The following is a 22,917-nucleotide window of genomic DNA, read 5'->3' as shown; positions in this document are numbered from 1 at the left end:
AGTAACTCCGAAGACAATCGGACCTTCAAAGTTTTGATTCTCACTGGCAAATGTTTTAACTTCCGACACAAAAAAAATGAGCACCTATGAAATAAGTAGCGGAAACTGATGGGTGATTATCAAGATGGAGCCTAACAGGCTGTAAAATTAATTTCCTGGCAAAAGCTGTTTTCCACAAGATTGCCTATTAATTCTTAAAATATTTTCGCAATAGTGGGTCTTGTAAAAATAGTGTATTATAAAATATGGGGAAGTAATTCTGAGATCGACGCAAAACAAACTATACTTTCTATTGAAATAACTAATATTGTAAACGTTTGCAATTTTTTTAATAAATTGTTCCGAAAAAAAAAATAAAGAAGGTTTGTTAAATTAGCATACGGAATTTGGACAAATAACAAGCCGCTGCCACGACGGCGGGTCGATGAACGAAACACGAACCAATGGCGTGTCGAGGGTCGCCGACCTCCGGCCACGGCTAGCACGAACTACTGCTGCTGGGGGACTGGATGAGAGCCAGCGCAATTAATAGTTTGATGTTTCATTATTAAAATTATCATTTTTGGACAGTATTTTGTACTTATCTGAATACAAAAATTTTCTTTGGATTGAATAATATGAGGCCATTTACTAATATATTGAGCGAAAAATGTAAATCAGAAACATGGTGCTAACTATATTTCATTAAAAAATATTTGGCCATGTTGTCCTTTACCTGCGCAGTACAAATACATATATGTATTATAAATACTTTAGCAAACATTTTTAATGTTTTTAGCATGAGCAAATAAAGATAATTAAATAAATAACGGAACTGAAACGTTAAAGATTTTAGGGCAATTGTAATAGCTAATTCATTATACATCTATGATTTATCTCATAACAATTTTATTTAATTTAACCATCCTTTAAATAACCTCATTGTCATAAAGTGGTTTATTCTCAAAATTTGAATAAACGACATTTGGGACAAATGACTGCAGGACAAACTATTTTAGGATTTTAGGATAAACGACTTTCAGGGTGCTCTTCATTTCCAATGATTTTGTTGGCTTAACCTAAAGTTCACTACAGCTCTTAGCCGGACGGGTAGCCTATCTTAGTTTGACAGATTTAGCTGTAATTGCTTTAATCGTTTATTTATTGTACCAATGTTTTATTTTTAGTCTTTTGTCACTTGTCGTGACTACGTTCATTCTCTTAAAGGTATTTTTTTCATAGGTCATTTGTAATGATTTCGTTTTTACTTAAGTCATTTGTTTTTAAATTCCGCCATCTCAATTTGTGGAAACACTTGTTTGTCTTTACGTATTCTGTATATAAGTAACTAATCCTAACATGATTTTTCTTCAGCTGTCAGTCATAATATCAGAACAAGTTATTTTAGAAACAAACCAATTAAATGCCACATTAAGGCTCAGTCTCTCACATTTTTTATTTTGTCATTAGTATTATTTGCAGGTTTTCTTTATTAACATTCATCTCGAAAGTTCTCTTGCATTTTGTGTTAAGTCTAAAATTTTCTCAACAAAATAATCTAATTGCGGTAAAAAGTCGAAGCGTTAATAATTACTATCATTTCACAGCTCGGAAATAACGTCTAGCAAATAACTGGTGAAAACGTTTGTGAGCCAACAACAAACGTAAAAAAAATATCGAAACAGATGTATAGGAACTTAAGGGTCGGTCTTAATCACGATGTTGATTTTTTTTCAATTATTCGTTATTACTATTATTAAGGGTTATTTCTAAAATGTTAACTCAATACCTCCCTTGAATTTTTTGTTCTGCTACAAATATTTTCAACAGATAGTGTAATATCATGAGGGTGTGAAAAGGCAAACATGTCTTCGTAATCATCATAATTTGTGCCAATATTTTCACCGATGTTATACAATAAAAAATATCTGTTATTTTTAGCAGAAAAATAAATTAAAGAGAGGTATCGAGTTAAAATTTTATAAATAGCTTTTAAATGAAAGTAAACAAAAAACGAAAAAAAAATTGTAAGCGAGTCTTTCAGTTCTCTTCAGTTCATCTTACCACAGTAATTACCAAATCCATGTGTTCTCATTTTGAAAATAAACTTATAATACGAAACTCAGACACGAAATTTAATCTAGAATTCATTGAAATAATGCCGAGCGTGAGAAATGTAGGAAAATTGTGCATTCAATTAAACTACATTTATGAATGTGAAACACACGTAGTTTCCGCACCCGCTGCTAGAATTCACTCCGATAGAAGCGAAAAAAAAAAAAAAAAAAAAAAAAAAACACTTGAAAAATAATAAACCCCGGCCTTAGAACTGATTTTTGACAAGGAATTTTATTACAATACTACCCATCTTGTTAAAATTAACTAAACAATTAATACTATATAGTTTTTCTTTGTCCTTGTGAACTTTGACTCGCGCTATCCGTCACAGATGGCAGCACCGTGGTTGTTACACGTTTCCGTTCCATGTCGCATTCACGAAATGACTGGCACCAAATGCCGTGTTCCGAGAGCTATGGCGTCACACGGCGCGTGATCCCGGGCCTCGACCAAACATCTCATTACGACAATATGGGAATTACTGGCCAATTGTTATTGGCGAAGCGCGAGGCAATTTACTGCACTGCTTTCAAGCTAGTTTCACACCAAGCTGCTAGATGCCATTACTCTCGCGCACTTAAAACACATTGTAAAAGAAGGTAGATACACTCCACGCTGCCAGGATCGCTGACATCACTTGTCTCGAGTTGTCTTACGAGTCTCCTATAGTATATATTATTTCTGTAGCCTGTTTTTCTGTCGGTCCGCGAGATTTTCCTAATTACTTTTATCAAATTCCATTATTCACCCTCATTTTAAAGCTTATCGTGCAGGCTAATGACGAAAAATAGACCCACAGTCTAAAAATGTATCAATTCTCTTAAATTTGAGATTTTAAATCATCTAAGAAGAGGTCCTTTAATGGATGCGTCGATTTTTTGTTCACATTTCAGGTTCATTAACGTTGAGGAACTTTAAACTTACAGTTAATGTGAAACTAAAATTGAATTGCATTGTTTCTTACATATACAAACTCTATCTTCCAGATTCATTCAATAAATACATGTGCTTGATCCACGGCCTGAATTTACTTTCATAGATTCATCATCACATCAAGGTAAAACATGGAATGCCACACAAAACGATTTGGTGCGCACTGCGATATTCCGCACGGGTCGACTAATACAGAATGGTCCTCGATGCCGCGCCTACCTGTGGCGTAGCGCGTCTCCTTCGCGGTCGGCGAGCAGCAGGCCGTTCTCGTAGCGTGGCGGCGACGAGGAGCACAGGTCGCTCAGCATGAAGTCCAGGTCAGTGGCCAGGCTGCTCAGCAGCTGCGGGCACAACACGCGAGTGGTCAGTCACCACGACACAGCCTGCGAGCGACACTGTAATAACTTTTTTTTAAAACAATTTTTATCACAAAATAAAGTCAAATAGGTACATATTTAACTAAGAGTACTATACAGTATTGTTATGGTAGGAAATTCCTACCTAACGAGAATTCCCCAAAAGGCAGGACAACTGCAATACAGGGGAGTCTAAGAGGTTGCATAATTCCTAGGCCCCAGGAAACCCGAGACTCACAGGCGAACGAGCCCTTAGCAACAACGCAGTGAGCGCTGATTGGCTCTAGATGATGTCACTTCAAGTCTGTGCTGATTGGCACTTGATGATGTCATGCTGGGTTCGCCGGGTATAAATACGGGTTTGTTAGCAAGCAGAAAGCAGAAGGTGCCTGGCTGCCAGCCAGAGGCTTCGGCTTACCACATCGCTCCGAAGAAGACAACAGATCGTCACGCTGCCGCCATCGCCCACGACGCCCGGACCTTCACGACACCACGACGCTGCCGACTTAGACAAATCCGCATCAGGGGCAGAAGGGAATCGCTGCCACGAGAGACAGACACCAACCGGACTGCCTGTGGCGGACGCGCCGTCACCTCCGGAGTCTATCACCCTCATCCGCAGCCGAGGTGGGACTTAGCCGAATTTCAACAAGCCGTAAGTTGAACTCTAACTTTTCACTCTGGAACGGGACTTAGTCGCAGACGACATACTACGAATAAACGGACTTAACCTCAGACGCCACGACTCGCCACCATTACTCGCCAAGAACGAGTAGGAACTCGCTCGGCGAGTAATTTTGAGAAAAGCTGCTAATCAAATTTGAAGTCCTCAGGGGTGGGCGAATACCCTCTGAAGGAAAAGGGGAGCAGACTTTTGATTAGGGACACTCGCTCAGCGAGTGGCGAAGGAGCGAGTCGGCGCAACGAGAGTGGAAGTCGACATCGACGTCGTCCGCATACGGCGAAGAGGGGTTTATAGGTAGCGTTGGCGAACTTACCCGGAATTGACTGTGTACATAAAGTAGTAAATCGATAGACAGGACTGAGACGCCGGATAACCGGAACTATAAAGACGACGAGTTGGCCGCACCTCAATAGTGTGTAGGCGAAAGCGCCACTAGGGATCTGACTTAAATGTTTATTATATAAATGGAGGGCGGACCCAAACTCGTGGCATATGTCTAAGTCTAATGCAAGTGTATGTTCTAAATTGTGTGTCAGATAAAGAATGTGTATAATTGAGTAAAGTTAAGTATAATTTGCAACTTTGGAAATATCAGTACATTAATTCAAAGAATATAGAATACATAAATTAGATTGTTTGTTGCCATTGCTAACATAATCGCTAAATGACTTGATGTCAGTTTTTGGACATACGCCATTGCGAAGAACTTTTTCTGTTGAACAAAAACTAATAAATAAAATAAATAAAAATACACAAGAAAGACAAAAAAACACACAAAATTAAGCAAACAATTGCTGTTGTCAACAAGAATATAAACACCACAAAATATTCCGAAACAGAAATATGGTCAACAAACAAAGAAAAAAGTACTAAGTGAACAAAAAAACACACAAATGATGACAACACAAAAATATTGAAACCAAAATAATTCAGCACAACAGTTGAAACGAGACAAAAACAAGACAAAACGAAAAGACAAAAAAATACAATAGTTTTACCAAAACAGAAACAAGCTATATAGCATAATAAGCACAATATATTCTTGTTGACAACAGCAATTGTTTGCTTAATTTTGTGTGTTTTTTGTCTTTCTTGTGTATTTTTATTTATTTTATTTATTAGTTTTTCTTCAACAGAAAAAGTTCTTAGCAATGGCGTATGTCCAAAAACTGACATCAAGTCATGCGCTCCCATTGCACAAATCTTTTGAAGATAACATAATCGCTAAATGTCACGATTATTATATGTTGTTATTACGACATTATTGCATCAAATTAAAAGTGTGTAATTTGTGTTCACAGAGATCGTCAGCCATTTGCAGTTAACCTGTTTCAGCTATTGAAGCAAACGGCGCCGTATCGGTACCAAGTTTGCATGTTTGTCGTGTGCTATATCATAACCAATAAAAGCGTCTTGTACACAAAACTGTTTAAGTTTCTTCGCAAGATAAAAACCCACCCTATCTCCCTTGGCAACTCTGTTCAAGTCGCTGCAGGAGTTAACAGTATTTAAAAAAAAAATTGTTGTCTGTAAAGTCGGTTTACGGACGATAGTTTAACGTGACGTCATAACAAAACATTGATGAAAAGATTGTATACTTTTATGAATAAAATTGAATCATTTTTATTAAATTATCACTATTTTGTATGGATACAAAGAAGGAGTGAAATGAAATCTAAAATTTAATTGATAAATTACCTTTATTTGCACTCATTAATTAAAATATGTTTATTACTTTAACGAAGAGATTATTCTAACTGTAACTTTTATACGTGTTTGCTATTTAACTTCTTCCAATCTGTGTTATTCTGTTAAGGATAGGACGATGATAGGAAAAGTAAGAAACGAATGGAAGTGTTTCAAGTTTAATGTGCCTCCAAAAAGTCAAATCGATGGTTGTTCCAATCGAGTGGAAGAGAGATAGATACGGCGCAAGCGTACAATGAGCGTAACGGGACACAGCGTAACGGGACAATGTGCGTAACAGGACACTTTTTCGTGCGTGCAGCCGGCGTTCATCGATTTATTAGACGTTGTCAACGTCAAAAAAATTAAGTCTTTGGCAATTCAAACTTCGACTCGTAAGTGTATCGTAAAAGGTAAACAGTCGAGAGAGAAAGAGAGAAATAAGACAATTTTTCTAAATACCTATAGTATCAATACGATTTAAGGAAATTTTTTAAAGCCAAAATATCAGTACTGTGCGTGCTACTGTTTCTTTAAACAATTCTGTCATTTGGAACTTGCTATATCTCTGAACGAAATATTACATTCATAACCGGTAGCGCTATCTATGCGGGAAATGCACGGAATGTCTCCACAGAATAATCTTCTCTGCTGGTTGAACAAGAAGAAACGCGAGCGTGCACACCTGCCTGTATAGGATACCTATATCTATTGTTTTTTGAAACAAATGCATGCGCACACGGTGTCTTATTTTGATCATCTCACTCACTCGGTTTATATATATGGGCGTGGAACGAATCATTGCACAAAGAGAACGAAAACGAACCAATAAAAGTATATAACATAGTTCTCTCTTCATATATCTTTAGACAAGTTATTATTCTGCGTAATTTTCATGTAAGAAACGTTTCACAACAATGCTTCACGAAAACTTTGCATATAAATACGGCCTTGAAATTTTACTCTCATTGTGTCCAAAGATGTTTCACTTAAAAAATTAATAATTTTAGTTTTTAAGCCTTTTCAGCCACACATTATTAGTTCATAGCATATAACTAATTTTAGTACTTTTCTATTCAACTAAGCAATTTTTATATTATTTTAATTTTATAAAAATAATAAAATTTAATTATTATAATCTTACTAAATAAAAATAATTTTAAAGTATACATAACAATATTAATAACATTTATGAACATATTCATAGCATGATATCCATCATGACCCACACTTTCTAAGTTTGTATGAACTCCGGCATTTAAGATGGCTGCATCAAAGTGTGCCGAAACGTCGGGCACTTCATCATTTCTATACACACGTGGCTTCAACCCAGAATCCAAGCAGTAGTTAGTAACACTGGCTACGAAGGACTAGAAACTAAATTTAAAACTACTTCCATTATTTATACTAGTTTTTTAGTTATCTTAATTTTTTTTTAGGGAACGTTGCGTAAGTATAACGTCTAGTTAATAGCCTCTCACATTAATAATATATTAAACGCAAATATTATGCCATTATGTATCATTAAAAATATGTAATATGTTTTATTTCAGTGGGAAAGTGAAGCGGTGCCGTGGTTAAGACACTGATTACAGTACTCCGGAGGTCTTGGGTTTTAATTCCGGTACGACCATCCTGATATTAGCTTAACAATTTTTTTTAATCACTCCAGGCAACGTCGGAATTCTCCATAGGGTCCCGGCCATGTCCAATTTCTTCCGAAATATCCCTTATTTGTATGCCTGTGAGTTTCCGTCGCTAATGACAGCTTTATCAATAAGACGTATAGCAGGAAACAACGGTTTAAATCTTCTATAAAACTTGTCCAAAGCTGAATTTTTGTACAGTGATAGAACATACTCTGGTTAATAACACACCGAAATATTACCGCTGAAGACCTTCTGCGTATCACCGAAAACGTGCAGTTAATTCCTAGATGACAGCGACATACAACAGTCCATTAAAATACTTCCCATTTATGCAGTTTTTAACGGAGACTCTCCATAAAAATACCAAGTTAATATAGAAACAGAATTATACACATTAATATATTAAAAAGTTATGGATTTATAATTAAAGGTAAGATATAAATCTATTAATTAATAAAATACGTTTTTATTTGAAATAATCTTGAAACATTATTATACAAGATAATAGAGAAAAAAGTATTAAATTTTAACATCTTTTCATTTATAGACAATGCAAATCAAAAAGTTTTTCCTTCAAATTTAAGGGTATCTAAATACAAATTACATAAACATAAATGGCCCGACGTGAAAATCACTTAAACAAATATTGTTGTATTTTTCTGAAGCTTAAAAATACTATATTTTTTTTATTAAAACTCATTTGGTTCACTACAGCGGTCAGAGCGTCGCAGTCGCCATTATGTAGTCGTTTGTGTTGGGGGTTAAAATCCCAGGAAACAAAGATCTGACTAAATAGGTCAAAAATCACTAGTAAATTTCTTTAATTATGTATTGTAAGCATATGGAAAAGCGTGTTAAATTTTTATCACATTACATCAGAATAAAAATATTTCCTTTTGATTATAAATAACAAACATTCATGAGAACTATTTGTGTTTTGTTTTCTAACAGACCACGTAGTCTAGGTAAATTACAATTCGACTGCCTACTTTAAAAAAGAGATAGTATGAGTAATTAACTTTCAGATTATAACTTTTTGTTAATTATTATGTGTATTAATTTAAATAGTTGGTTTTTAAAATCACGATATTAATCTAAATATAGCTATTTTTCTTCATTGATTTATATTCTGAAATATTCTCATATGATATCATACTTTATCCGAAATGTGATGTCATGGTCGATCCCTAGAGTATATGACTTTAAACCATATTAGTGATTCCGTTCTCCTATTCCAAACAAACAGATACCAGCCGAATTAAAAATGAACGCTTAAATCGTAAAATTTGGGGGAAAAAAGCTTTCCTGAGCTTTTTATACATATATTCACATATAAAATTATATAACTTGGATTTTAGTGTGTTCCTGTTGAAAAGTTCTAAAAAAAATATGTTCATTGCAAAATTTATTGAGCAATAATAAAAATTACTTTACAAGAGAAAATTATTAAAATAATATTTTACATGCTTTAATTTAATTCAGATATACTAAATCGAATAAACGTAATATATCTGAAGTATTTTCTTAGCAAAATTTATTGACGAACTGGTGAACTTGGCCTTCAAGGTCGCGAGTATCGCACGTCGCCAGGCTTGCTGCGACCAATCACCGCCACAGGACTACTCACTCCGGCGCCTAGGCTGCTCTAGCGATTTAAAATTATACCACCTTTAGGAATAAGCAAAAACTTTTTCTAAGGTGATGGCTACGTTTGGACCTTTATTTGCAGTAAATCATAATTTTATTTCCGGGACTGATTAAAAAAATTGGTTGTCTGTAAAGTCTGTTTACGTACGATAGTTTAACGTGACGTCATAACAAAACATTGATGAAATGATTGATCCAGAAGAAAATGAAATATCATATTCGGCCTGAGACTGAGCCGTAATAGGTTTTTGCAACCAAACCATTAAGGCATTAAAAATATTATATTCTTTGAGGAAGAATTTTTTTTTAATTTTTCTAATTTTTGTGTGATAAAATATACCGCTGCATACTTTTATGAATAAAATTGAATCATTTTTATTGAATTATCACTATTTTGTATGTATACAAAGAAGGAGTGAAATGAAATCTACAATTTAATTGATAAATTTACTTTTATTTGCAGTCATTAATTCAAATATATTTATTACTTTTGTAGTGTCGCACGCGCCGTATTTATTTTTACAAATACAAAAATGAAGGTATTGCATCGGCCCGAATTCGATCCGCCAACCTTTAGATTGGTAGTCAGCGATGATAACCGCACGGCCACGAGGCCAAATTGTAAATAATTGTTTCAGATGTTGCAGCCGGCGTTCATCGATTTATTAGTCGTTGTCACGTCAAAAAACATCAATAATTTTAACAATTTTTATTTCATCTTGAGTATTCAACTTTAAAACATTTTTTTAAGCGATTTGTAGAATTTTGGTATTATTATGATGGTCTTATTGAGAGTTTACAGTTAAAAATTGCGTTCATGGGAAACGGGGAAACATTTTAATGGATGGCTGTAAGACGCTTTCATAATTGACTTTACTGCATGTTTTCGGCGTGACGCACAAGGTGTACGGTGTTCAACTTTTGGTATGTTATTAATCACAGTCGACTTAAAATTTTACAAAAATTCAGCTTTGAACAAATTTTTCGGGGGTTTGTGCCTCTTTCGGTCTTTGTTTCTTGTACTAGTGAAGCCCAACTTAAAAACTACGTATGTTTATTTAAATGTAAAATGTCTGTGCAAAGAGAAGGTACTTGCGAAGGCAAAACCAGCTATGTCCTGTCTCTAGAGCTGGAGTCACAATGCCACGACAGTCCCAACACTCTCAGTAGCCAGTGAAATATAAGGTCATCGTGACGTCAACACGAATAAATACGCGCTTCAGCGGACCGCAAGAAGAAGTAGCTTGTATTTATAATTTCCATTCCATCGTGTTCGTGCCACACGACGGAAAGCAACACTTCAAAAACATTACCTGCTTGGTAAATCTTAATGCTGAGAAACAAAATTTCGTTTAAGCGTGGGTATACTTACATATGTGTAGTGTGCCTTCAACTGTTTATGTAAAAGATTATCATCGTATTTATGGTTATCAACGACGTTGGTTAACGTTATTACTCTCATTCAGTGAAGATTTAATTATAATTCTTTGCACAGCAAACAGCAGAATTATTTTTTTTCTGTCCCTTATCAACATATATAAACCTTACTTCCTTGTATATAAAATAAACTCTAACTTCATGCCAGAGACGACAATAAGTTATTTTTTTATGCACTTCAACTGTCAACAAGAAATAAAAGCTTTCTACAAGACCAATACTGTTTTAAGCGCATTCTACATTGCATTTTATGGAATCATTTGGCATGAGAAGATTTTCTTAGAGTTCGTCGTATTAAAATTATCGTAGTATTGTGGCCCTACGCTATTAACTCTGTCGTGCTGGAACGACGTACGACGTCTAATCGTATTTGTCGTGTCGTGTCCGTTGTCGCATTCCGGCTCCAGCTTTGGACTGCCCAAGAAAACAGTAGACGGCAAATTCTCAAGGCGACCTTAATTCAAAATAAGTTAGGTAGGTACAAAACGGCGATCGTTGTCGCGTTAATAACAAGCCTTCTGAAAATTTGGCATTATGTTTGCGCTCACAAACCTTCCTGTTGAAACAGCTAAATGCTTCTTCACTCAAGAAACACGTTAGCAGGAAGATTGAGACAAAACCATGTTATTTCATTATATTGTCATTACTATTATTTGGGAGTTTTTTTTCTGTAAATAAGTCACGATACCTCTCTTGAATTTTAAGTATCTCGTCAAATTTTCATAAAAGAATTTTAATTAATACTATTTAATAGTGGCAAAACATCACAAATGTATTAATTATTTGACCACTTATGTGACTTTTTAAAGCTATCGGAATAAAAAAAATCTTAATTAATACTAATGACATGAAAATGAAATAACAAAATCGGTGTATAAGACCGAGCCTTAAGTAGTTAATTGAAAAATAATTGACTAAACAGAACAGTGTTTAATTAGAGGTTTCTGCGATAAACGAATTAACTAGCGTGTAGTGATCAACATAATCGTATATTGTTTAGTGTCTGGACGACATCATACTACACTCTTGTAGAAATTGTGGTATTTTGTAATACACGTAAAAACTTTGATACACGGAACGACAGTATTAAAAAAATCCACCGGAATTTCATATGATTAACGACGCTAATTGAACTTCAAAGCGGTGCTTTTAACTTTGGTCATGTGCAGCCAAAGTAATCTAATAATATCAGACTATAGTAAACTACCGGTGAACATGAGTGTGGATATACCGTAATTTGCTTCTTTCAAGTGGCAGGAAAGACGGATTATAACTTCGGAAGGGCTTGGGAGTGTCGTGAAATTACTTTATCAAAGTGAAAGCTAGATGGTTTAAGGATAAATTACACGAGTTTCCCATGAAGACGCTTGATTGAAAATGTAATTATAGGTACAACGTGCATACTTAAGAGGGCAGATCGGAGTTGATTAAGTGACAAATATGTCAAGGCTATACGTTTCTTGTTAACACTAAACTCAGATAATGTAACTTTCAGCTAAAGTACACACGATGATTTTTTTTCTCTGAAAACAAGAAGTTATTAGGAGAGATGCCGAATAAAGTTCAAAATAAATAAAGAGCAACAAATATTTATTCAAGTGAACTTAAAAGATAAAACAATGTAAGCACAAGTTATATAAACAACTAGACTTACTTTGTGAATTTGAGGTTTTTAGGCCTATTGAAACACTGAGTATTTCTACACATATAAAACTAAATAAATTCGGAAAGTAAAAGTAATTGCCAAAATTCTTGCCAAATAACGCGTAGATTTCAAAAATTTCCCTTTCAGGAGGAAAAGACAAATGCTGCTACTTGTTTAACTGGCCGTAAAAATAACATACATAAAAAACGGTTTCCCAGGAAAATGTCTCCAACTAGAGAAAAAATAAGTAGATATCTCGAATGAACATTTATGACGCAATAAAAACTTTGGGAGTAGATGGTAAGACTGATTCTTGGACTTCTAAATGTTGGGAGTACAGAATAGCCGTTCCCAGAGCGCAATATATTGTTAACAACAAAACTTACTAGTTACGAAAGGCTGAGCAGAGCTAACTGCCTTTACTAGCAAAACGATAAAAGAATGCTGCGAGATCGTCAAAAAAACCGTAACCGCAACATCCACTCGGTAAAATATACAAGTCAAATACATAAAATAGGAAAACTGCCGAACTTTTATGTTTGTCTACAATTACTCCCACTTCTCATGTAAGTTTCTTAAATGAGTTATGAAATACAAAATTTTATTTACTCCGAAAATAGTTTCTACATTATCGCGTTTCATTTTATTCAAAAGGAAATGATATGAAAGTTTCAATTTTTACAAGGAAAAAAAATCACCTATATATTTTATATTTTTAATATCATCAAAAAATGCATCGCAATGATATTTGCGGCAATAACAATCCTCCAACGGACGCTCTAAAATTTAAACAGTGAAAGTAACTTATGTTTATAATTTTACGAGTGAGTTTCGCTGATTCTTTGTAAATTTGGATTCCCACAGAATATCTCTTACTCAACAAACAGCATATACTCGCTTAAAGAATTTTATGTTTTAAGTTTTTACTTAAATGACTTTAATCATTAATCCAGACTTACAGTGTGTTTATCTATTTCAGACGTAATAATTGTGCTCCTTGACAAAATAATTTACATATTATAATTGGAAAATAATAATTGGATAATCCCTCCTCCCTATTCCAAGTCTGTGTTTGCCTTTTTTACGGCGTAGCACGAAACTCTGAATATGTGTTGCGAAGAGTTATTTACCTCGAAAAATTAGGAAGAACTCTTCGGACACTTGAGATGATTTCTTCGTTGGCGAGTCCGTAAATTTACTGTGATTTCTTACAGTGTATAAAGTGACTTCAGCAACGTCACAGCAAGCAGTCCCCCCTTGGTGATTCCTAACTCCATGGTAGTTGTAGCGACGTTCAGACATTGCATTTGGGGCGTGACACAATCCATTTGGCTCAGGCTACACTTACTACCTATATGATACCACCTTTTTTCTGGTAGTTGAGGTTACCGAGGCACAATCAATGAAGTGTTTACCTGGTCACTGAGAGGCAACACAGTACCGAAATTAATTATTATTTTAACGTTAAAAACATGAAACGCTGTGTTAAGGCAGCGCTTCACGTGTGTAGCACGTGTCAGTGTGTTTTAAGTTGGCTCCAACACAATTGAACGCTATTAAAATTCAAACAAAATGTGCTTAAATGTTATACGCAAATCCCGAATAAAGAAAGTGCGAGCGAGTATTTTAGTACTCGCCAGTGATGTGTAGATATTTAACCAAGGTACCGAGCAAATTGATAAGTTATAATGTTGCAAATAAACTTAATATACTAAATTCGGACAAGAAATTTAAATATAATTATTAAAAATTATGCCGGACGTTATAAATATACGCAAATTGTGTTTTCAACTAAATTTATCTACAATTCGCTGCCGGAACAGCTAACTCGACTATAAAACCATTCCCTTTGCGGTTCTTTTTTTTTCTTCCAAAAAATGGAAATTTTGGTGAATTTTGAGGAATTTGGGCTAATTTTTGGGCAATTTTGAAGGTCAAGGTCAAAGTTCAAGGTCGAGGTCATCCAAGATGGCCGCTGTGACGTTAGAGATGGACGTGACGTCAGAGCTCGGTCAGCTCCTCGTTCCTCACCCTGAACCTTTGTCGCAGGACATACTTTCCTATACTACTTATAGTAAACTGAATAGAGTATTAAAAATTTATTTCATATATTTATATAATTTATATTCATATGTTCATATAATAGAGATTAACTATCATCGCATACAACCACCAGTCATTTAGGTGATCATGAATTTTCAAATGGCTAAAAATCACTTTAAAAAGTTATTAAAATCTCACATTTTCCAGGGAAAAATTCCCGTTTTGAGGGAAAATTTTACGTTTTTGTATACCCTAAACTATCGGCGGCTTGAAATTCCGCAAAGAAACTTAAAATTTCAGCCGCTACGTCTCGGCCTTGCCTCAGCTGATATTTGACATATCCGGCGAAAATTGACAGCCCGATCTCACTTTTACCTAAATTATCACAAAATTAAGTCAAACAAATCCTTTCAAAATTATTAAAAATTATTATTTGATAAAAAAACACATTTATGTCACAGTTAGAACCTGTTAATTTTAAAAGTAAAAAATATATTTTGAAAAAATTCGGATTAAAATTTTAAAATATATTATGAAAATTACGTCACAGACTTCGTAGTACTCGGTCTGATTCCTGCAGAAGAAGTTGGAGTTCTAGGTGTAGAGATCCCACCAAATAAAATTTTTATTTTTTAGAAAAAAAATTCCTTTTCTATTTAAACGAGCATATTAATTATCCTCACTACGGACAAAGACGCTATTCAAGGCAGCTGATCGGCTGAATAAATTTGTTACTAGATGTCATGAAGTTTATCATGGAGGCTTTATTCGTTTCACTTTAACACTACTACTTACAGTAACAACGACAAGTATTTAGGCCAAACATATGAAGCCTTCTTCGTCCATATATTACATACGTTTTAACCAAGCCATGTTTAATGTAAAGTATATAGGCCAGGCTTCCCCGAATCAAGGGACATACCCAACATTATCAACATGCTTAACGCTTAAAAGTCATATTTCAAGCATATAGGTAGGCCAAAATTCTCTGAACCTCGAGATATTCTTTGTCAATAAAGAAAAAACCATGAAAAACTATACGACAAGCGTCTCGGAACCGAAAAGACTGCAGTGAAAATTTTTTCAAAATGCTTTACGAATCCAAAAATGTATATTACCGAGTATTGGGTAATTTCTACCGCTTAAATGACCAACGCTACATACAGCAAAATGATTATTCACTAATGACATTCAATCACGAATTTATATAGAGATAATAATCAAAATATTAAATAATATAATACACTCTAAAATGTTTTTATACTATCTATTAGGAAAAGTTCCTAACGATATCACTCGTAATGCTACAAGGTGGAGCTTTGTAAAATTGCAAATGGTACAAAGCTCTACCATGCAATTTTACAAGTGATATCGTTGGCAACTGAGTTTCCAAGAAATATCCTAGCAAAAGTACAAATCATATTTTTTACAATGTACAACCAAGAGACACTGATCGACTAAGACGACTTCGAAAAGCTTTGAAAAGTGTAGACTACTCTTACGAAAGTCTTTTTTCGGCACTTCTAAGTTCATAATTGCATAACAAGTTAACATTTTACCATATTGTCTGATAATTTGCCTTGCTTTTTTTGTAATTGTCACAATATTTAATTTACTTGTTAATAATAAAGAGCACATTACTTATTAAAAAAAATAAGTATTGTATCAAATCCACACAAGTACGAGATTCGTCCTCGGTTTGCATTTCTATGATAGCTAGAAAGTACAATAATTGACTTTACACCTAGACCTTCGAAATTTGCCAAAAATTATAAAAAAATCATCAAATGTTCTAAAACATTCGACAAAATTTGCTAAAATTTTAAGGAGAAAAACTTTTGCCAAAAATGTCAAAAATAAATAAAACCAAAAAAATTACAAAAATTGCTTTTGTCAGTTTATGAACTTCTCTGTTGTTCAGCAAGGATAGAGTTCTATCACAAGCCAGAATTTTTTGTAATTAATTCTTCTTATTTTTTAATTTTTTTTTTTTGATTGACTGATCTTGATTCAGGAAAACTTGCGTTGGTTTTCTCCGTGTGCTCCTGATTGTTCTTGTGAACTTTTTGTTGGATTTCTCTGTGAGCTTCTGATTAATCCTGTCAATATTGGTCATTCCTCGCAAGACTTCTGTTGGTTTTCTCCGTGTCCTTCCGATTATTCCTGAAAAAAAGAATCCCTGCATTAAATTTTTTTCATAATAAGTCAGGCAATTTTATTCAGAGTCTCGCTCACTTACTGTAATACTTTTACCAAATCAACAATTACAAAAATTTTTTATCATGTGGATTTCAGAAGAAAAAAATAATTACTAAGACGATTACTATGCCTTGGGTCAGCTAATAAACATTATTAGTTGGACTTCAAAATAAATAAATAAATTCCTCAATCAAAATACTATGCCTTAATACGTCTGAGAAACACTATTATGAAAGAAGAACTTCCTTCTTCTTGATGTCTAGCAAAGTTCTCCTTCTCTTGCGATCGTGAGTGCTTATCCCGCACATCATACATGATAAATAAATAATATTTAACTCCATGCAACATGTGGTGACATGTTTTTTAAAAGCAGAACTACTTGTCCATAAGTCTTTCAAAATGTCAAATTAACTCTTGCTGACGAAAATTAAAATATTATATTTAAGTAAATGTTCTATTTTAAAACTCTCATTTTGCATATGATATTAGTTGCAGAAGCTGACATGAATCCTGGTTGGTTGCCTGTAGTTGTATCGGATGGAGACTGCCGTGTTCACTGCAGCAATGTGTCTGTCCCCAGAGGGAATGCTAGATGTCACGAGAAGGACTACGCAAAATGTTAGGCTGTGATCGATGTAGCGGGTTGTTTACACGAGTTGATAGCTTAAAAAGATACGGCAGAACTTGTAAAGCCAAAACCACTTATGAGATAGACATCGATAAAGTCACAATAAGGCAGAGGGTTCTGCATGATGCAAATAATTTTCCTTGTATTGAAGGTGATTATGTTCATAGCTCTCCTGATCTCTACAAAGAACTTGAATTGAAGGATGTTCACGGTTTAAGGAAGACTGAAACCAGTTGCCAAGACATCGTAATTTAATACTACAAGAAATATATTATAACTCTGCACAACAAATGGCTAAGGTTATTGTCACATATATTAAATACATTTTATGATATAATACTGATTATTTATTTCTCTAAATTGGCGCATAAATTTATATTTTGATTGTTCATCCAAGAAAATTTTCCATTAATAATAATAAAGAACAATTGGGCGTTATTTTGTTTTATTATGCTTATTTCTGTGGGCGGTTAATATTGGGTATCTATTCAGGAAACGGTTGACAATTAGAGGTAGTGGGACGACACAAAGCATAAATGCTCGGGTGAGAATCCGAACCCAGTATTTTGTAATGATACAGTTGTTTTATGTAAATGTACAAATGACAAATATTTGTGATTTTAAATGAATATTTGTGCTCCGTTTGCAAAACAGGAGTTGACAGCGTACCTCGGCGCGACCTTGGAAGTACGGAGCGACTTGTGATTCCGCACGCGCCCACGTGACCTCCCTCGGACCGCCTGTCCCGGCAGACGGCAGAGGCGCAGGCGTGCACGAGCTGGGCTAGCAGAGTGGCCGGAGGCGCGCCCATTGTCCGCCTGGCGCGTGTGTGTGCGTGCGTCGGGCCGGCAACTGCCCGGGGAGGGAGGGCCACAGCTGCTGGACGTACACTCTGCACACGCGATCCCTGCTGTCCCGTCGACGTGTTGTCGCGACCGCGCTCTTCAATCGTCCCCTCTTCTTTTCTTTCCTCTCAACTGTTACGAGCACGCATTGCTGCCACGCTCTTCGCAGCTGAGACGAGATTTCGTTTATAAAAAAAATACTTCTTTCTCTCTTGATCGTAGGCTTTTCGTTGCCACATAGAAAAAAAAATTTCCTTGAAAACTGGTTGCCAAGAAATAATTTGTTTTGCTACAAGAAATATATTGTAACTTGATACACAACTCGTGGCTATGTTTTCTTTTGCATATATGAAATACTTTTTGGAGATAATTCTAAGGATCACTTACGAAAAATGGCGCATTTTTTATGTTACATTCATCCATGGTCAGTAGTATATAATAGTCACTCCTGAAACTGATTCCGGTTCGAGGACGGGTGCCGATGTCCACCATATTTTATTCTGACGTCACGGCGGCCATATTGGATGACATTCAGAATTTGGAGCTGTTGGAGATTTGGAGGTGTTGAAGCTTTGGAGCTGTTGCAGCATTGGAGCCGATTCAGCATTTGGAGCTGTTGGAGCATTTGGAGCTGTCGGAGCATTTGAAGTATTTGTAGCTGTTGGAGCTGTTGGAGCATTTGGAGCATTTGGAGCTGTTGGAGCATTTGGAGTATTTGGAGCTGTTGGAGCATTTGGAGCATTTGGGGCTGTTGGAGAATTTGGAGCTTTTGGAGCATTTGGAGCGGTTGGAGCATTTTGAGCCGATTGATAATTTGGAGCATTTGGAGCATTTGGAGCGGTTGGAGAATTTGGAGCATTTGGAGCTGTTGGAGCATTTGGAGCTGTTGGAACATTTGGAGCCGATTGATCATTTGGAGCTTAAGACATTTTTATTTTTCTTGAGGATATCAGGTAGAAAATAATAAATCAGCTTACTGATGAAGTAACAACGTACGGACCTTTAAATTATAACTTGTGGCTGGACTGTTTATATGGTAAATCGTATCCGTTAGAACACCTAGAGAATAATTGTGCATTCAAGACATCGGCTGTTACAATTTGCAGTTTTGATGATGTGAAGCAATCTGTTAAACATGGTATCAAGAAACTCTGTCAAGTATAGGAGGACTATGTCAGCAAAGGTTCTGGTTAGTCTCTGTCTAGTATAAACCGATTGGAGCTAAGAATTAGTCATTTCACGTCTATGCAGAGCTAAATGTTTATAAGATTGTTAATTTTCACAATTGTTCCTGTAGTAGAATAGAAATTATGTATTAGATATTATGTTTGTAAAAGAACTTGCTGTGTTTTATTCCTCGAACCTGACACTTTAATGGTATTTAAATTAAATTTATTTTTAGCATCGTTCAGAGATCGAACCAAGTATCAATTCAATATGTAAAGTAATGTGTGATTTTTTCGGAGAATTTTGGAATTTTTGCCGACTTTCTAGATAAATAATTACACGATTCCAAGATGGCGACCGTAAAGAAACATGCAACATTAATAGGATCCAATATGGTGGTCGTAACGTAAAGTGTAACGATGACATCGTACTCAACCAAGATTGCAGGCGTAACGAAACATGCAACATTTATTTAATCCAAGATAGCGACCGCAACGATGAGTGCAGCAGTGGTTTTTAAGTAATATTTTATTAAATTTTTATTATTCAATCGATAAATTAATTTTTTTAATGATTTTTAAAATTTTTCCCGATTTCCTAACATAAAAATTACGGATTTTCAAGATGGCGGACATGACGTCATACTACCTGATGATATATATGCTATGAAAAAAGTGCTGGTGGTGGTCAGTCTGCCATCAGCCACTGTGAGGGAAGGATCGGTCACCATTTTTATTTATTTTTGCTCTCACTGGGTTGGAACCGAGGACTCCGAGCTCCATTACGTAAATGTATGTTTTAAAAATATTTTTAAATTAATTTTTATTAATTGAATTTTTTATAAATTTAAATTTTTTAAAATTAAAATCGGATAATAAAAAAAGATTTTCAAGATGGCAGCCATAACGAGAATTGCAACGGTGACATCATAATCATAGATGACGTCAGAGGCTTATCGGAGGCTGTAGACACGGATGCTTAAGCCTCTTTTAGGATTTTGAGTTCTTTCTAAGGCAAAACGACTTTTGAGGTTTTTCGAAATCCTATTTTTTGAATTTTTGAGGAAGAAAACGAGAATTTTTTTTTTAAAACAGGAATTTTTGAATCATTTTGAGTTATTTTTGAGGAATTTTGAATTTTGGAGTCCAAGATGGCCGCCGTTACGTCACAATCCAAGATGGTGGTCGGCACCACAGGCACCACACCCTGAACCCTGGCGCAGAACCCCCTTTTCTATACTACTAATAATTATGGGCAAAATAAAGTTAGAAATTTCCAGAAATAAAGCAGAATTAATTTTTCGGTTCAAGGCTATCGACAACATACATTATGAATAATGAAAAATAAAATTACAAAAATATAAATTAAAAACGAATACAGCTTCATCACGAAGAATAATGTAGTATTAATGAAGCAACTAGAAAAATGCGCGCGGGAGGGTAAAACGCAATTACTATATTCATATAATAACAAGGTTTCCGCTATCAAATACAACACGAGGCGCAGATAATGCGTGTCCGGTAATGAGGTCGCGGCTCCAGCGGTAATTAACGTTGAAACAGCTCCGCGCACTTTGCACTGTGTATGCTAGCGCCAAGTCGCCCCTCACACACATCGCGTTTGTTTACGCGACACACGAATTAACTTCGCATCCGACGGTAGCCCAGATGAAACAACACACCTGGCCGGGAGCTGGTTCCTCTGTCCACACACCGACAACAGGAACTTGCTCTGCGTTATCTACAATACAGCTGAGTCGTAAGTCTCTATACAAATGGTTGAAAGCGGGGATTATTTTTTTTTTAGTTCATTCGTACACATGGTATCACGTGAAATGTATAAAAATAATGTGTATTCTTTGTTTTTGCGTTAGTGGCGTCTCTTTTCAATTGGTTCACCTTCCTGACAACGAAAAATAAATTAGTCACCGCTTTCACCATTAATATGTACGGCAAGTGAAGGGAAATGGGTGTGAGGGATAAATGGATTGTAATCATTTTTCTAGCCTACGTATATACATAATTATATGTAGATACGCATAATCACCTTTTTACTAGTGAAGTTTTTAATTTTTATAAATTAAATAGTACCTTTCGTTAACTAGGTTATTTGTGTGAAAATAAAGTATATAAATTACATGCATACTTGTATATTTGTCGCTATATTTTACATAAACAAAAGTTTACACATTCAATTTTGTGACACATTTAATCAATTTCATCATATATAGAACTACTAACAGTTATATTCTTGGTGAATTAATTATAGAAATGGGAACATATACATATAATTTTCAAGCACAAATATAAAATTTATGGGTTCTGACGTATGAGTTGCCAATATGAGCAAAATTACATTATAGAAGATTATGATGGTTTAAATACAGACATTTAACTTATGCATGCATAATTATCTTGCCTCTAGCAGAGTTCAATCTTAAAGAGACATACTTATAAACCCATGAGTAAATAAATTATCTTGCTCCTAGCATAACTCAATACTGAAGAGACATACATAAAGATACATAGTTTTTAGATGATTTCCAATAAACATAAGTTGTTTAAATAATCGATTAAATGAAATGTGTATTGGTCAAATTTACACCAAAACGTATCATTGGCGCGAACAGTTGACAATGCTGTCTAAACATCAATATTACTAGTTGACTTAGATTTCTCGTGAACGAATGTCTTAGTCAGGCGTAAAATAAATAGTGTATATTTAGCTTAGTAAATTCATGCCCGTATTTATTACCCTCAGTTGAATAATACTCTTCTTCGTGCTTTTTTAATAACACATAACTAGCTATATCAGTCCTCTTGCTATACAGTTAAAATGTTAAAATTTAAGCATTCCTTTCCAAGCTTTCTTAATTCTACAATATGTACAACAAATATATTGTCACGATCCACCTTCAGAGGGGGGGGCGAGAATCGTAGCTCTTTACATAGAAACAACTCGCTTGGCATCAACTAGTCTTAACTTCATAAAATACTTTACTGTACCTAGGATCATAGGTTCGTCATCCCGTACAGGATGTCTGGTGAGAGCTGAACTAAGGAGATTTTGCAAAATAACATAATACTTAATTAAAATTATTTTATTCTTAAAGTCAAATACTCAACATCATTTTAAAGAACATTTAAATAGCGGGATTACAATTTAAAACAATAATCTCTTTACTTCCTTAACGATTGAACGACCTTACAAGAGAGAGAATGAGAGAACTTCACTAAACACTTCCCTAGTCCTTCCGAATACCTCAAATCATAATTAATACTTAAAATTAAAACAAAGATAAGTCCATACTCACATTTTCCGAAAAGCCTTTCTTGATCGATTACTTTAAAAAAATAACGTAGGGGCCTCTGCTGCCCTTGAAATCCCGAACGAACATTACATTTTAAAAACTATGACGCGTGACCCCTGACGAGGGGCATAGCCTCCGCCCGAAAGCTTGACGACTACATTATGACCTAACTTAAATTAAACGACTCGTGGCCTCTGGCGTCGACCATAGCTTCCGCCCGAAAGCTTGAATTCCTACATCACGAACGAACTAACAACTCGTGACCACAGGTGAGACGCATAGCCTCCGCCTGAGTGAGCCTGAATTCCTACATCACGAACGAACTAACAACTCGTGACCACAGGTGAGACGCATAGCCTCCGCCTGAGTGAGCCTGAATTCCTACATCACGAACGAACTAACAACTCGTGACCACAGGTGAGACGCATAGCCTCCGCCTGAGTGAGCCCCGAGTCACCACTCACTTGCGCTTAAATTCGCGCGCCCTGCCGCGCCTACCATAACAAAAGCTCGTTATTGAAGTCAAATTTACTAAACAACTAACTAGAACATCTGGGAAGACTACCCCCCCTCTACCCCAATGTGCAGGC

General features: G+C 35.3%; 1 long non-coding RNA gene across 1 annotated transcript in view; it reads right to left on the bottom strand.

Moving 5' to 3' along the window:
- Positions 1 to 597: 597 nt before the first annotated feature.
- Positions 598 to 22,917, bottom strand: part of LOC134534703 (uncharacterized) — a 431,047-nt gene continuing 408,727 nt past the window's right edge. Inside the window, exon 3 of the long non-coding RNA XR_010075527.1 lies at positions 598 to 3,371. This is a non-coding gene — a long non-coding RNA (uncharacterized LOC134534703). The remainder of the gene's footprint in view (positions 3,372 to 22,917) is intronic.

Source organism: Bacillus rossius, chromosome 8 (genome assembly GCF_032445375.1).
Source record: "Bacillus rossius redtenbacheri isolate Brsri chromosome 8, Brsri_v3, whole genome shotgun sequence".
In the NCBI taxonomy this organism is placed as follows: Eukaryota; Metazoa; Arthropoda; class Insecta; order Phasmatodea; family Bacillidae; genus Bacillus; species Bacillus rossius.
This window is presented reverse-complemented; position numbering and strand designations above follow the sequence as displayed.